Below are 18374 nucleotides of genomic sequence, written 5' to 3' on the forward strand. Positions count from 1 at the left end.
TGCAGTCACAGTCAACTTCAGTTACCTATGATTATAATTAATAAAGGAGGCACAGGAGGTGAGATACTTTGCAGTCACAGTCAACTTCAGTTACCTATGATTATAATTAATAAAGGAGGCACAGGAGGTGAGATACTTTGCAGTCACAGTCAACTTCACTTACCTATGATTATAATTAATAAAGGAGGCACAGGAGGTGAGATACTTTGCAGTCACAGTCATCTTCAGTTACCTATGATTATAATTAATAAAGGAGGCACAGGAGGTGAGATACTTTGCAGTCACAGTCAACTTCAGTTACCTATGATTATAATTAATAAAGGAGGCACATAAAATACATATTGAAATCCAGAACCACATAAAATACATTGAGAATGCCAGTGCTCATTATGCTATGCCCCCTCTAGTTGTGGTCCTTAAGCATTGCCCCCTGTACTGTGCCCATTATGCATTGCTCCCCAGTAGTTGCCCCTTCTGCAATGCCCCCTGTAGCTGTGCCCATTAAGCAATGCCCCCTGTAGCAGTTCCCCTCCTGCATGTTTGCTGCCATGGAATGGTAATCATTCAATGGTGTTGCGATGTTGGCTTCTTTTCTTTAAATATTAAAAGCTCTGCCTCCCAAGGCTGCTGTGTGCTGTGTCTCTGCCTCTGATAACCTTCCTGGTTCATGCTGCTGGGATTGTTGGAGGCTGTCTCTCACTGCCTCAGACCTGGCCCTCAGTCCTTGCCCTCCCCCCTCTCTGTTAGCTCTGATTGGCTTTCTGAGACAGTGAGAGCCAATCAGTGTGCAGCTCTGGTCCTGCAGCAGCAGTCACTCACAGACATACACGGAGTGACAGGACAGCTAACATTGTTTACACCAGCAGAGATGGATAGTGATTTCTCTGCTGGTGCTGTAAGAGGTTCCTTTTCTTTGTGTTATAAGTATATTTTATACATGTTTTAGACTCCAGTTTTTTGCTGCTTTAAGTGACCACAGCAGCAACAGCAGCAGCGTGGCAGTGACAGTTCTTCTCATTCTCCTCCTAGTCCTCAGTCAGCTCTGCCTGGCTGTCTTGCCTGCTTCATGTCCGAGCCCCTCCCCTAACCCTGCCCCTTTACTATTCATATGAATAGTTTTTACCATTGAATACATTTGATGCAATGGATAGTTACCATTGCATCGAAAGATTCAATGGTGGAAGCACTGCCATCATATGATGGTGGGCTTCCGATGTCCATCCCTACTACTGCTTCTGCCGCCTGCTGGATCTAACTGGATCCATCAGACGCGCGGGTTCCTCACATCGTCATGACGTCACCCGCGCAATGCGTTACTGTGAACGCTGGCCTCTGAAGCGATCAGAGGTTTCTTTAGCTTCTGGCTTTAGAGACCAGCGTTCCCAGTAACAATGGGGGTCTGCCGAGCCGCGAGCCGCATTAGAAGCTCAGAAGAGCCTCATGCAGCTCAACATCGGTGGGTTGGCCACCTCTGCTCTATAGTCTCTTCTCTTGGATTCCTGCAGCAAATCACAAAAATATTATTCTTCCCTTAATGCCCAATTTTATAATAAGACATTCCCTACATTTCTCCTGGGCTTAGGTTATAATAAATATGTGAAAAGTGTGTGATTAATTAAACAGGTCTAACAAAGGAGAGTGTATGGGAATAATGAGCCAAAAAGTAAACATAATACAGAATTCTGTAAATACAGTATAAACCAGTAGGGTAACAATTAGCAGAAACATAGTAATTGACAAAGATTTTGTCCACTCACTTTGCAAGAAATTTCACAAAGCCTGACCAAAAAGGTCACTCAGAAAAAAAGGTAATTTATGACAATTAATTCAAATTAGGTTAACAAAATAATGTAGAAAATGAAATACCACCACTACATGTAGAAAGAAGGTCCACAATATTTTCCAGAAAATGCTAAAATAATAATAATGGTTAATGTCCCTGGTAACAAGTACCACCGTGACCATCTTCCCTATTGTTGAAACTCAGAGCCTTGTGATCTGTAAACTTTATTTTTGAGCCCAAAACTGGGCACTAATTTATGTATGTTGGCCTTGGTAAGGCCATTAAATTGTCATGTGTAGATATACATAATATGGTCAATTTTAGTAGTATACCTGTAAGGTATCTCTATTTAACTCAGTTTTGCATTTCAAAATATAGTTATGCAGTCTTACAATCTCTAGTTGTTCATTTGCATTTAAAAAAAAATATATAATTTTAAATCCTACAGCAAAATTACTGAAAAATCTGGATCTTTACAAAATCGGATCCTATTACATTTGGCCTGTGTTTTATTATATGTATTCAAAAAGTGTAAGAAATTTTAAAGTAGGTTGTTGAACCTCCCTGTAATAGCTGGACTCTAGTGCAATTTTTGAGATTTAAGTTGTCAATATTCAACATTATGGGAAAAACAAGTATTGCAGAATGGAATGAGAAGCACATAAAAACAGTTGAGAGTAATTTACTCCGAGTATATCTGGAAAACATCTCGCAAGGGTTATTGATTTCTACACATGTAGACTGGCCATTTTTAATCTTGAATTCTTTCAGCAGTCTATTCATTTGCTGTAAGAAGATTTTGGGGAACAAAACCTCTGCTGCTTCATATAACAGGCTGCAGTTATGCAAACTGATACCTTTCTTTCAGAGCATATTTTGAATGAAAAATCGCCTGCAATTTTTGTAATGGTGGCTCATTTCACTCGTTTTCTTTTAATATCTGTAGGTTTACTGGCTAGCATTTATACTTTTGTGTTGTAAAAAGACAAAAGCTTTTTTTCTTTGTAGCTATTTTTATAGAAAGCTTGCCTTTGTACTTTTATGAATCAGTCTAGAAGGTTAAACCCATTAGAAAAAGATTTAAAGCAGAAAAAAATGAAGCTAGCTTTCTTGTCTGAATAAATTGTAATCATGTGCTTAATGATGTTTGTTAATTGAAACATATAATTTAGCAATTACCAGATTATATTAATATTTATATAATAAATATTGTGCTTATATATATAAATGTATTTTATATATATATATATATATATATATATACACACTTTTTGTTAGTTAATACAATGTTATAAAAAAGTAAGTAAATAGTGGTACATACAGTGTGTGTGCTGCATGAAAAACAACCTGTAGTCAAAAATAAACAGAGTCTTGGCTCCATTGAAAGAAACAGATGAGGCAGTGTGAAAAATGTGCAACATGCAAATAATGTAGCAAAATATAAAAGACTATATTACAAGTTGATACACCTCTTGGCACTGTGACACATTATATTCTAGACACTTGTGATTATTATAGCTGAGTTTTGAAGTGACTCAGTACTGGAAATAAGAATACCTAAAACAGGGCCATATAAAGCAAATAAAAAAAACACATGAATAAAAAGGTCAGCAGTTACATTTTAATTGGGAAAGAGCAAGTGCAGATTGGGAATAGGGAGTGTGAGAAGTAAAGGTGGAAGTAGGATAAGATCTAATAAAGAGGTGATTTTCGGAAAGAGTTTAAAGATTTGAAGGCTGGGAGTTAATCTAATCAGGTGGTAGGGAATGCCATAGGTGGGTAGCAGCACGGGAGAAGTGGTGTAGGCTGGAGTAAAAAGAAGAGGCCAGAGGCAGATCTAAGGGGGTATAAAGACCCTGTTTTGAGGTGGGGTTTGAGATACAGTATATGAGTGGTGTTCTTGAGGACTTTGTATGTGAGGGAGAACAACTGGAATTGAATTTTGGAAAATTTCAGGATATAAAATAAGAATTTGCAGAGTAATACAGTGGATGCTGAAAAGCAAGAGTAGAAAACCTAGATTAGCAATTGTAAGCGGCACAGCCATAATGCTCTACTGCTGTACCTACATTTAATACATAAAATAGGTGGTTAACAAAGAACAATTATCATCTTACTTGCTTAAATAAATATATTGTGTGAGAAGCACAGAGAACATAGTAGATGCTATATTGATTTGTAAAGTTATTTTTAAAGACAGCTTTCCCCTAAGTTTGGCTCAAGTGTGAACTGGTTTAATGGCTCCAAAATGGAAAGGAGGAGAAAGGACTGGTATTCATTACCAGGGCCATAAATAGGGGTGTGCGAGTGGTGCCATCATCCTGGGCACAGCTCCTTGAGGGTGGCACTGCCCCTACCCTACAGCACTTTAATTTGCCTTGCAGGGTGCCTGGAACCTATAGTGCTGCAGCAGAGCAGCTTGGAACATCCTTTCACTGTACTGTACTTCCTGGTGCTAGAGGCCCCTCCACCTCAGCATGATGTCTTGACATCACATATTTCAGGGGAATAGGATGGTAAAAGGTGCAAAATTGCCCTGCTCCAGCACTGTTCATTACTTTGAGTAAGTTCACGTCTTCTGACCTCCCAGGCAGGTAAAGTTTATTTTGTAGGCTGTAGCTGTGAGACAGCCATCTGTGTGTGTCTACTTTGTTCTTATATATGTTATAACAACTTATTGTATTTGTGAACTGGATACTTGATCCCTCACAAGTAGATAGGGAGTTTATGTTAATTATAGTTCAGGGGCAGTTTAAGAGATGAGAGAGCCCGTGTGCAGATATACTCAGAGCAGGCCCCCTCCTCTCTCGGGAGCAGTAGACTCTGGCATTAAGGCAGAATCTACTGCATATGTGCAGGTCTCTGGTAACATGGCATCTGCGACATGGTCCCAGAGATACCTCTTTTGCGCAAACCTCTGAGAAAATGGCCCCAGTGACTGCAACGCCGGCCCTGGACTTTGGAGAAGTACATTAAGTATTAATGTATGGTGTGGGCCCCCTTGCTTATTTGGGGTCTGATTTTGGGGCTCATTCTGAATTGGGAGCAAATTAAACTATGTCACGGCAGGTAGGGCAGATTTAAAATGTGGAGATATTACGATTTTGAGAGGGGCATGACCAAATTCAAATGTAAATTACAATGTAAAAACAATACTATCCAGCATTTGAGAGCTGCATGCTAAAGCAGCTAATATTTGCCCTGCATGCTAAAATAAAATGTATTTGCACCCCTGGCTTTGCAACAGAGTTTGTCCAAGTGCAAAGTTCTTTGCTCTCAACTCAGAAATTGACCCTTAATGCCCTATAAAATAAGTGGTTGGCTAGTTGTACCAGAGAGCTGGACATTTCTATTTATTACTGGCTGCTGTGTTACTAAGTGCCACTATCTACCCAGGAAATGGTTTCTATCTGTTCCTGTTATCAGAAAGCATAGGGATTATAAGAGACAAATGAATGATAGCAGGGACCCTAACCATAAGTGTCAGGGCTGACAACTGTAGATGAACTGTAATCAAGACCTGTTTATTAGGGTTGTGTATAGGTAGCCGGTGCTCAGGATCCCGACATCGGCATCCCGACTCACAATCCCGACAGATGGAGGTAAGTATATTACCCTTCCCCTACCCCTAACACTCCCTCCCTACAGCCTATACCTAACTCTCCCCCTCTAGCCTAAACCAAACCCTCCCCCTATTGCCTAACCCTAAACGTGCCCCTAGTGCCTAACCCTCGACCTAACCACAATACTATCTGTCGGGATATCGTCGGTCAGGATACCAGCACCGGAATTCTGAACCATGTCGGGATTCTGGTGCTGGCATTCTGAGCATCGGCATCCTGACAGCTGGGATAATACCTGAATCCCATTTATTACACGTGCAGATGATCACCAGATTAATACAATGGGTATAGGAAAAAGGTAAAATTTTATTTAAAAAAAATACAACTATTCATTCTAGTTATTATATTGACAGACAGTGTCAGTTATTTTCTGAAAGAGCAAATTCATTTTTGTATATCCCATTTATTGTTCGCTTTACATATTTTATCATCAGTTTGCATTTAGTACATTTAACTCTTTGACATGTAGAGATATGAATAGGTAAGATTGGGATCTTAATCCCTGCTTCATTTTTGAATCAGATGAAGTGCTTTCGTTATGGTGAACTCTGTGGATACAACATTGAAGAGCCTGCACTGAAAATGCTTATGTTTAGTTTATGAAGCTTACCTAACTGAAAAAAAGAGAAAAGGACAATATTTTGTTTTGCATCTTTTTGCTGTTTACTTTATTATATGTTTTTTCTACCTTTGACTTCTTATTACTGCTCTTTATGGATGTAGTAGAACTCAGGACTGATTGCTAGCTTGATTGGAAATTGTGTTTATTGATGTTGCAGTCAGGGAAGTGCCCAGGGGTAACATACTTATTGAAATGTACAGTTTGAGCAAATTTTCATTTACAGACAAAATTGCTTGTTTTTCATCATTTATTTGAAACATAAAATATGTCCTTCATACGTATCTCAATTACACTATTTTCATGAAAGACAGAAGCAAGAATAAAAAGTCAAATGTTTTATATGTATATTTACGAAGAAATTATAAAAAACTTAAAACATTATTTATTAAATCAAACTCTTTATTTTTTATTCACCTCACTGAGCAAGTTCATTTACAAAGTGGGCACATGTAACACAAGTCCATTAAAAAAACATTTCTATACATATAGTAGATGCAAGAATACAATAGTACAGGTAGACCTGCATTGGACAAATAGATAAAAATCTACATTCAGATTACGGTAAAATACATTTTGTTCTATTTTTTAGTATATGCATAACAATGTGGTATAAAATAATGAACCATGTATTTGAAATACAACATACATGTTTGTTAAGTAAATACAGTACAAAATAATTTAGCGAGGAAATTAGTTCAAATTGAGTATATGTAAGCAGAGAGTGTCCTGTGCGGTCTCTCTGTCCGGGCACCAGGATTTGGACCCCTGGACTACTGGAAGTACAACCTCTTATGAGCTTGTGCAGATGTGTCTGAACTTCTACAGCTCCATCCTTCACGCTAATAGAATGTGCCCATTAGACTCTCCAGCAATACCTCTGTAGAGGATGAGTTACACAGGCCAGTGACCCAAAATAGTTCCACTGTCCAACCATATGCACAGAACCAGAGTGCATACTCCTCTGTCACCACTGTATACACAGACACAGGTGTGTGCTCTTACCTGTAGCGCACCACCTGTTCTCCCCTATATGTTCCGGCCTGGACCTGGAATATACATCATATTCAGTGCTGTGTACCTGTTATACATACCTGCTGCATTTACCCTGTGTCATCCTGTAAACCTGTTCTGCTTGGTTAATAAACCTAAGACCTGGTTAAGTAATCTACCATGTGGACTAACCTCCATCAAACACCCCTGCTTCCTATACCATCTATAGGTTCTGCCAATTAAGGGAATATTTATGAAATATTCTTCTCAATTTTGTCTTTAGAAGGTTTAATAAATCTCCCCCATAGTCACGTGGGCAAAATTTTTCAGGTGAGCTGGGAAACCAATTGGAAAGTGGGTGGTTTGAAACTCGTAAAATATAGTACTAGGACGGAAGGATAGATTCTGTACATTTTAAGGAATAAGTAAGTGATAGAGGGTAAGATTTAAGACAATAGATAAGTAGGTGACTCAGCAACAAGTTATTCACTGATTCAATATAAAAGTGTCAGGGGGTTGAAATAAGCTAGAATTATTGGAAACAGTTGCAATTGTATGTTAAACACTGTATTTATAAGGAAAGAGGAAGACTCATGCACTAGCTATATAATCATACAAATAGATATCATTGGTATAATAGAAATAGACTTAAAGGTCCTATATACAGTATATGGAGAGTGGTAGTGCACCCCAATGAGTAAATATGTTAGTACATATGAGTAGGGAAGAGACTCACCAGAGGCGGCACTCTTGTCAAATTTATCTAAAACCTAACCTTTATTAATATTACAGCAGAAGGTAAAAAAATATCACTTACAAAACAATAATAATAGAATAAACGAACAAATATGTGAAAGCATGTGGTGAAAAGTTGTGAGGTGTACTGAGGCTGTATAAGCCATTTGGTAGTGAAAATAACAGAAGAAAACATACACATACACATTTATTTGTTAATTATTTGTTATTCATATAATATTTAGTATGTGTGTATTTTTTCACCCTGCTCCTTACTGCTGACATTAGCACAAAAATATCTGTGTGTGGGGGTTACAATACCAAAAAGTTCAACCAACTATGTACAAAGGAAAAAAAATTATTACTATGTTCCAGCATCTAAAATGTAAACAATCATGACATTTTTGATTGGCTTTACATCAACATTTCAATCTATCAGATCAGCTTCCCAACACAAAATTGTACTTTGAAACCGAATTAATAAAAAAAATAGAGAATTCCATTATTTGAAAAAATGCATGCATTAAGCATGCCATATTAGTAAACTTGCTGTTTGAATGAATATTATATTATTTTTTTTCTATTATTATTTGTCCTTGGAACTATTAACATAAAACCACAGTCAACGTTTAGAAGAATTAATTTTAAATGTATATAGCTTAAGGGCAGTAGATTGGTGTGCATTCTCTGACTCACTGAATTACTATGGTTTGAGTCTGTACATGTCTTCAAACATTATTCAAAAATGTTTATCATAAATTCACATGGAATCATATTTATGTTTCAAAACATATGCTAAGTTTCTGCATACCATCCAACTGGACATTTTAGCCAATATACTAGTGATTTTTAAATCGATGTTTCTTTTTATATAAAATATGTTTCTTTTGAATTTATGTTATCTAAGAAGATAATGCAGACATTAAGCAGTGTGTTGTGTTCTTTAATGGCATTACAGCAATGAGTCTATTTATGATCATCAAGCTACTTGATGAGTACTTCGTATAGCATTAACAGAGAAGCTCTTGACATCATTAGTGAAAAGAACTCGCATACTCTTCTATTCAACTCTTATATGTAAACTAAAATGCAGCAAAGAGCTCATCCAACTATTTTACAATGTAAGGAGACCAAAAAAGGACCCCAACATTTGTGGATACACTGTAGCTTTTGGCTCGGATTGCAGTATTCTATCCGTAACCCCTGCAGCATAATCCTAACCATCCTCTTTTGCAGCCTAACCCAAACCATCCCCTTTGGGAGCCTAACCCTAACCATCCCCTACCACAGCCTATCCCTAAACCTCCCCTAATGCCTAACCCTAAAACTCACCATTGGGATTTGACCCATTGGGATTCTGCTGTAAGTATTGTGACTGTGGATGGATTGTGCTGTCGGTATTGTGATCATCGGAATGGTCACCATGGGGATCTTGACCACATCCTGGCTGCTGTGTTGTCTATAAATGGGCTGGGGCTGCAGTACCTAAAGGGGATGTGCTGCTGTGTCACTGTTGTCCTGTCAATCAAGGGGCTGCAGAACATAAAGGGCTGCTGCTGTGTGCCCATAAATGGCTGGGGGCTGCAGTACATAAAGGGGGGCTGCTGTGTTGTCCATAAAGGGTCTAGGGCTGCAGTACCATTAAGAAGCTGGGGCTGCAGTACATAAAGGGCTGCTGCTGTGTTGTCCATAAAGGGGCTGGGGCTGCATTACATAAAGGTGTGCTGCTGTGTTGTCCTGCCCATCAAGGGACTGGGGCTGCAGTACCATCAAGGGGCTGGGGATACAGTATCTAAAGGGGTGCTTCTGTGTTGTCCATAAAGGGGCTGGGGCTGCAGTATATAAAGGGGTGCTGCTGTGTTGTCCACAAAGGGGCTAGGGCTGCAGTACATAAATGGGTGCTGTGTCATCCATGGGTGCTCTACCAATCCAGGGATGCTCTTCCCCAGTACACAAATGGGTGCTGCTGTGTTCTCCTATCCATCAAGGGGCTGTGGCTGTAGTACCATCAAGAGGCTGGGGCTGCAGTACATAAGGGGGTGCTACTGTGTTGTCCATAGTGGGGATTGGGCTGCAGTACATAAAGGAGTGAAGTGTCATGCAGGGGTGGGGTGCTCTTCCCCAGTAAATAAAGAGGTGCTGCTGTGTTGTCCTGTCCATCAAGGGGTTGGGGTTGCAATACCATTAAGGGGCTGGGGCTGCAGTACATAAAGGGGTGCTGCTGTGTTGTCCTAAAGGGGCTGGGGCTGCAGTACATAAAGGGCTGGGGCTGCAGTACATAAAGGGGTGCTGCTGTGTTTTCCTAAAGGGGCTTGGGCTGCAGTACATATAGGGGGGCTGCTGTGTTGTCCTGTCCATCAAGGGGCTAGGGCTGCAGTACATAAGGGGGTGCTGTGAAGTCCAGGGGTGCTCTGTCAATCCAGGGGTGCTATATTCCAGTGTAAAAAAAATAAAAGTTAAATAAAATTATCATTCCACAAAGAATATTTATTTTTTCAGTTTTTTGTGTGCTAAATATGCTTTTATTGTTCGTTGACACTGCTGGCCAGACTGCAGTTTATCATCCACATATTGTGACACTATAAGTCATAGTGCAGTGTGTTATTCTTATTCATAAAAAATATTGTCACACTGTAAGTGGTAGAGCAGTGTCTTATTCTTATTCATAATAAAATCTACTGACACTATGGCAAAGAAAAAAACATCAAAGGGAAAGTTAGCTGCAGAAAGATATAAAATTGGCAATATGCCTTTCACCACACAAAGTGGCAAGGAAAGGCTAAGGCCTTGACCTTTATTTATGACTGGTGGTTCTGCCTCTTATGATGATGTAAGCCTTTCTCTCTGTAGATGTTTAAAAAAAAAAATCCTTAAGGCACAGGAACAAACTTGTGCTCAGAAATGTCACAATTCCCTGAGGAGAGCCTAGGTGTGTTGGCAGGTGCCATGTGTGAGCCTGACCTTTCCAATACTGTGCTTGAAGAGGAGCCTCCTTCCACCACTTGTGTATTCTCTGCAAATGCAGGGATGAGCAGCACAAGTCAACATGCTGATATAGAAATTGAGGATGCTTCTGTGGAAGTGCACCAGGTTGAGGAGGATATTTGTGTAGCTGACACTAATAAGGATGTTGATGATGAGGATGCTGATAATGTGGATGCTGATGATGAGGATGTTGTTGATGAGGATTTTGTTTGTGTAAATCAGGCCCCAGTGGAAACAGTTGTTGCCCATGGTAAGGAAAAGCCCATTGTCATGCTTGGGCATAAAACAAAAAAAATCCACTTTTTATGTGTGGAATAATTTCTACCCAAATCTGGACAACATTTGTCAAGCCATCTGTATCCATTGTCATGCCAAATTAAGTAGAGGTGGGGACCCTAACCACCTAGGAACCTCCTCCCTGTTATGTCATCTACAGTGCATCCATTAAAAGTGTTTGCAAAATTCAGAAACTTTCACTAAAAAAGTAACAACAAGCAGTCCAGCATCAGCTAGCTCCCTTCTTTCTGCTAGATCCAAAGCACCTGGCATCTTTACCACCAACACCTTAATCAACAATATCATAAATTAATGATTGGAAGTAGTCCCGCATCCAATTTGATAAGGCTAACTCAGTCCTCCTCTATCCTGGATTCCTCAGAAAATTCCTTGAGTGCTATGCCTGCTGCTTCTGCTGTTGGGAGTGGATCTTCATCCCTGAAGAGGACCAGGAAGACTACTAGTAGTAGTTCTAAAAAAAAAACAATTGACTGTTAAATAATCCTTTGCAAGGGGGAGCAAGTATGACAGCAGTCACCCAGTTGCACAGTAGATCACTGATGCCATAACATCTATGCTGGTATTAGATATGCATCTGATATCCACCATTAGTGCAGTGGGTTTTAGACAGTTAACTGAGGTCCTGTGACCCGCTACTAAATTTCATCTAGGTTTCACTTCACTAGAAAAGCAATTCCCAGCCTGTAAAGGGATGTTAAAAAAACTTAATTAGTGTCCTCCAAAATGCCATTGAACCCACTGTCCACAGATATGTGGAAAAGTGGAACTGGGCAAACACAAGGTTACATGACTGTAACAGCCCACTAGGTGGGTGTATTGCCTTCATTGGCAAAAACAGCAGCATCTAACAAAAAAACAGCTTATTCAGAGGCAGGCTACTCTTTGTATAACCGGTTTCACTAAAAGGCATACCGCTGACAACCTCTTAGAAAACCTCAGGGAAGTCATTGCAAAATGTCTTAGCCCGCTCAGACTTTCCATGTGATTTGTGATTCCTGACAACACCACCAATATTGTGAAAGCATTACAGCTGGGTAAAATCCAACACATCCAAAGTTTTGCTCACACTATGTACTCGTTGGTGCAAACATTTTTAAAAAATGACAGGGCCATGCAGGATATGCTCTCCTGGCCCACAAAATTTCTGGGCATTTTTGCCATTCAGAAATTTGCAAGTAGTAGATTGCAGTAGGTGCATGTAGAAGATTCTGGCTTAACTGGTGAACAAACCCATTTTCTGATTGGTGAAACGCGCATCCAGTCAATACCGGAACTCCCGCCGGTGCCGATGGGGACTCCCACATAGCCTGATCTTCTGATACAGAGTATTTTGTACAGGTATCTTTATTCCTCTCTTCTCTGTAGTCACTCTCTCATTCGGTCCAGCAGCAGATCCCCGCAAGGCATCAGCAACAGGGTTTTCACAGGTTAACTTCCTACATGAACTGCATGAGTGACCTTTATTTCTTTTATCAGTAAACTTCTACACAATTTAACCCATTAGAGCCAGTTCACTGCAATCTGCACACAGGGATCGGCTTGGTTTTACGTGTGGTGTTACTTCTCTATCTTTAAATATACCTGAATGCACACTCATGCATGTGAGAACACAGAGACATCTGGCTCACAAATAACTTGTTCATTTTAAACTGTGTGGTTTCTTTAACCAGTACTATTTGATACAAACTCCCATAAAAAGTTTTGTACTAAACACGGCAGCAATGTGACCTACTTAGATAGTTCATTTGGTGAATAACCAGAGGAGATACACTCTTGCTTTTTATGTCTGGCATACTGCAATAATTGTTATATTGTTGTTAATAACATTCTTTCTATTAATTTTGATACAATGTTACACCTATTTCTTTTGTGAAGTTTGCATGGATCACATTCTTGATGTCTGATATATAAATGTCAATCAACCTTTAGTTACTAGAATTCAGGATATACCTTTTAGTTAAAACCTTTTGATTTATTCTAATCCTGTATACCGCTCTGTATTATTTTTCGAACTTGTACGAGGGTTGTTCAAAAAGTAATGCCTAAATGCTCCTAACTGTGAAATAATATGCAACATTTATTTGAAACTTTGTCAGTTTGTACTTTAACATGTCTGCTAACTATATATGTAGTTTTGTTTAGGTAGTCCAAGAAATACCATGGAATCCAAGATGAATCAAAGAGCCGTCATTTAATTTCTGGAAAAAGAAGGCTGCAGTGCTAATGAAATCCACAGAAGACTGAAAAAAGTGTATGGTGAGCATACAGTTGACTATATCAATGTCTGAAGGTGGATGAAGAGTTTTCAATCGGGAGAATCATCCATGTGCGACAAACCTCGTGGTGGCAGACCATCAACTGCACTGACAGCAGAGAACCGACACAAAGTCGATGCCATGATTCAGAAACACCATTGTGTGACCATCAGAGATATAATGCTGGCTCCTTCATGCCACTCATACCAAACAAGCCTAGCAGCTTCCCATGTATTTGCAAATGCATGCAACTAATATCTCTGATTTCTATGACCATATAGTCTTCATATATTGTTGCAGGTACTATTCAGTGTGCTGAGGAACAATAGGGGGTTAAACCCCCCTCCTTTTTCTACTTAGTATGACCCCTCCCTTTCATGCACCTGATTAGTGCTGCTAGATTGATTGAGCAGCTGCCATTTTTTGTTTGTTTGGTATGAGTGGCATGAAGGAGCCAGCATTAGTAGGGCATGCTGGTTCTAGTAGTGCTAATTGAAGTTCCCAGGGGTGAATCCCAGGTAAGCTGGCTCTCAATGTGGATGCATTTATGTATGTGCCTTTATCAGGAGGCCTTATAATTGGTATCATTTACATTTAAGTTGAGCGTTCGGGCGTAAGACCCCCGGGGCTGGTCTGGCTGGGCCCCCTCATGGCATCACCACTTAATACACATAGTTGCTTTTTACATCACATATTATGTTTGTATTTTTTTCATGTAATAATTCACATATATTTTAACCCCTTTTTCCAACACTCATTAATTAGTCTTACACAGCTATACTTTACACTGCACTGTCACTCTTTTTCCATTTTACGTGTGATGCCCTGGGGGGGTCCAGGGCTGGACATTTTTCAGGGTGCACTGCGCCCCGGATGTGAACCCCTTTGTGTTAGGGACTGCTAGAGACAGAGAAGCCGTGATGTGGCCTAGCAGCTTCCCATGTATTTGCAAATGCATGCAACTAATATCTCTGATTTCTATGACCATATAGTCTTTATATATTGTTGCAGGTACTATTCAGTGTGCTGAGGAACAATAGGGGGTTAAACCCCCCTCCTTTTTCTACTTAGTATGACCCCTCCCTTTCATGCACCTGATTAGTGCTGCTAGATTGATTGAGCAGCTGCCATTTTTTGTTTATTTGGTATGAGTGGCATGAAGGAGCCAGCATTAGTAGGGCATGCTGGTTCTAGTAGTGCTAATTGGAGTTCCCAGGGGTGAATCCCAGGTAAGCTGGCTCTCAATGTGGATGCATTTATGTATGTGCCTTTATCAGGAGGCCTTACATTTGACAAAATTTATATATGCCTTTATTATGAGGCCTTATAATTGGTATAATTTACATTTGGGGTGAGCGTTCGGGTGTAAGACCCCCGGGGCTGGTATGGCTGGGCCCCCTCATGTCATCACCACTTAATACACATAGTTGCTTTTTACATCACATATTATGTCTGTATTTTTTTCATGTAATAATTCACATATATTTTAACCCCTTTTTCCAACACTCATTAATTAGTCTTACACAGCTATACTTTACACAGCACTGTCACTCTTTTTCCATTTTACGTGTGATGCCCTGGGGGGGTCCAGGGCTGGACGTTTTTTGGGGTGCACTGCGCCCCAGATGTGAACCCCTTAGTGTTAGGGACTGCTAGAGATAGAGAAGCCGTGACGTGGCCTAGCAGCTTCCCATGTATTTGCAAATGCATGCAACTAATATCTCTGATTTCTATGACCATATAGTCTTCATATATTGTTGCAGGTACTATTTAGTGTGCTGAGGAACAATAGGGGGTTAAACCCCCTTCCTTTTTCTACTTAGTATGACCCCTCCCTTTCATGCACCTGATTAGTGCTGCTAGATTGATTGAGCAGCTGCCATTTATTGTTTGTTATATATATATGGTGTAAAGATGCACGGCACTCCAACAATTGTAGAAATGTGCCAATGTGTTTATTAGGCTGTAATCATAGCCAAATATTTCAGCAAAATTTTTAGCATGGCTCTGCCCTTTATCACATTACACAAAAAAACCAAAGTGACACCACTCTTCCAGCGCTAATACATGTATATACTTAAAACCAATAGTAGGTAGCTCCAAAGTCCTCCAACTTTCATAATTAGTGGATGGTCAGATGACTCTTAGATCCAGCATGATCCGTTGAAACAAATGGTATATGTCCCCATATAAAAAGAGGATGTGGCATATAGTGAAGTACAGCTTTAATACATTAAAGCATATAGCACAATAAACAAAAGAATGGTTCCTGATGAACCCGTAGAAATTACTGGCAATAGCACATAGTGACAGGCAGTAGGTTCTTTTAAATGGAATCCCCCACCAGCCAAAATGGAAACAATTACCAGCTAGATGAAAAAAACTTGCAGTAGTCAGGTCTTTATAAACGGTGAAAGTACCGTGGTCCAGCGTCTGTCCGGAATATGCACTGGATACTAGCCGGCATTCGTCACACGTTCCCTGCAATGTTGCAAGTCCCAAAAACAACCAACGCGTTTCAACCCCTTGCCCGGGGTCTTTTTCAAGGTTCACAGTAATTCCAAAGGAAAGTGAGTCCATTAAATATATCGTGTGTCCTTTCAGAATGGTCCGGGCACAGCTGATCTCTATACATGAGGCAACTACAAGTCCCATGATCACTTGCTGTGTCCGGCCAATCACTTCCAACAGCACAAAGCACATGATTCCTCTCCTTCCGCTTAACAGACAGGAAGGAGAGGAATCACGTGCTTTGTGCTGATGGAAGTGATTGGCCGGACACAGCAAGTGATCATGGGACTTGTAGTTGCCTTATGTATACAGATCAGCTGTGCCCGGACCGTTCTGATAGGACACACGATATATTTAATGGACTCACTTTCCTTTGGAATTACTGTGAACCTTGAAAAAGACCCCGGGCAAGGGGTTGAAATGCGTTGGTTGTTTCTGGGACTTGCGACATTGCAGGGAACGTGTGACGAATGCCGGCTAGTATCCAGTGCATATTCCAGACAGACGCTGGACCACGGTACTTTCACCGTTTATAAAGACCTGACTACTGCAAGTTTTTTTCATCTAGCTGGTAATTGTTTCCATTTTGGCTGGTGGGGGATTCCATTTAAAAGAACCTACTGCCCGTCACTATGTGCTGTTGCCAGTAATTTCTACGGGTTCATCAGGAACCATTCTTTTGTTTATTGTGCTATATGCTTTTATGTATTAAAGCTGTACTTCACTATATGCCACATCCTCTTTTTTATATGGGGACATATACCATTTGTTTCAACGGATCATGCTGGATCTAAGAGTCATCTGACCATCCACTAATTATGAAAGTTGGAGGACTTTGGAGCTACCTACTATTGGTTTTAAGTATATACATGTATTAGCGCTGGAAGAGTGGTGTCACTTTGGTTTTTTTGTGTTCTTTTGGTGGAGGGTGAAGGATACCTCTCTTTTGACACTACTCCACTAGCTGCTTTTGGGTTGCGTATTTCAATTCTGTACATCTTCTTTTGTATATCTTTATCAAATTACATACCTTTGATAGATAGATAGATAGATAGAAAACTATTTATAGTACATCCATTTATATACTATACAGTATATGTAGCAATGTATATTATCAATGCCCTTATCCTGCATTGTATTGTACTGTAAGTCGCTGGTCACCTATTTATGTACTTTGTAAGGTGCTGCGGAACACTTGTGGCATCATATAAATATATAATAATAATAATAATAATAATATACAAGTATACTTCAGTGGTAAAAGAATGGACTGAAAAGAAGTTACTTCTCTGAGGCTACTGAAGAAAGACATTATTAATAGTTAATATAATTTAACTTCTGTCTTTCACTTTTAGGGTCTTACTTTCACAGACTAATTGCAACACCTGCATTCACATCAGAACATTTCCTTTCTTATAAATGGTTCCCACTTTAATACTGGATTTGTCAATCTATCCTTCAGAGAATGGAATATTCCCCAGGCAGGAGAAACTGTCAGGGTCAGTACTGCACTAAAGTGGAGCAGAAAAAAAATCATTTTTTGAATTAAAGATACATCTTACACAATTATTGAGTTATTATATCTAAACTGAATAAAGTGGAAAAAATCTGCAAAAGTTTCATCAGGTTTTTTATTTTTATTGAGACAGTTTTGCATACTGAGTACATTGGAACAATATATAAAAACCAGGTACAGTATGTATGACAAAATAAGCAAGTCATTGATGACTTACGTAGAGGATTAGGAAAATCCAAACTGATCACTGTCTGTTTAAGTTTACTGTTAGGAAGAAGGGAGGTAAAAAAAAATGGTGTGAGAAAAAGGTGAAGGTAAACAACCATGGGGAAGGAGGGAGGGAGACAGTGCAGCAGAGGAAGCCCGTGAGAGAGAACCACATCCAAGTAAAATGAGTTCATCAGTATATTTTTTTAAAACTCTTTATTACCAATTTTAAAGTCAATAATGCTTGTCAATAAACATGATCATCATATCATAAGTTCAAAGACGACACATAATAAAAGTCGGGTGTGGTGCTGTGGGGGTAGAATTAGTTGCAGCTTTTTTATTGAGGAGTAGAGTCAAAGTTGCACATGGAACAACTGTCTGGCTGATATATAATGCACAAGCTTTTTTTTCTAATAGAAATAATACAAAGCCTCAAGCATTGGAAAGGTTAACACTTACAGTAATATGCCTTCTGGTACATTCTTATGTCATGTATGCAATCAAAGGGATGATTTCAGGTTTGCTTGAAGAGCATTTTTAAAGAACTGAGGAACTTAAATAGTATCACAAGTGCCAGTTCCTTAGTTACAGTAACATGTTCAGAAACATGAGGTCACATTATGTGTTCACTGCAATGCTTGTAGATATATGTTCCAGGTTAAAGAATATGTACTTGAACACATATGCTTCAAACACAAACCCCTGCATTTTGCATTTAGAGAGTTGATATCTAACATAGTTACAGGTAGCATTGCTGTCCTGCTTACTTAATAAAATAGTTTCTTAGATATGAGCAAGGGAGCTCAGAACACCAACTAAACATGGTGAAAAGTAACCTGAGGAGACC

Source organism: Taudactylus pleione, unplaced genomic scaffold, assembly GCF_031769625.1.
Source record: "Taudactylus pleione unplaced genomic scaffold, aTauple2 ptg000041l, whole genome shotgun sequence".
Classification (NCBI taxonomy): Eukaryota; Metazoa; Chordata; class Amphibia; order Anura; family Myobatrachidae; genus Taudactylus; species Taudactylus pleione.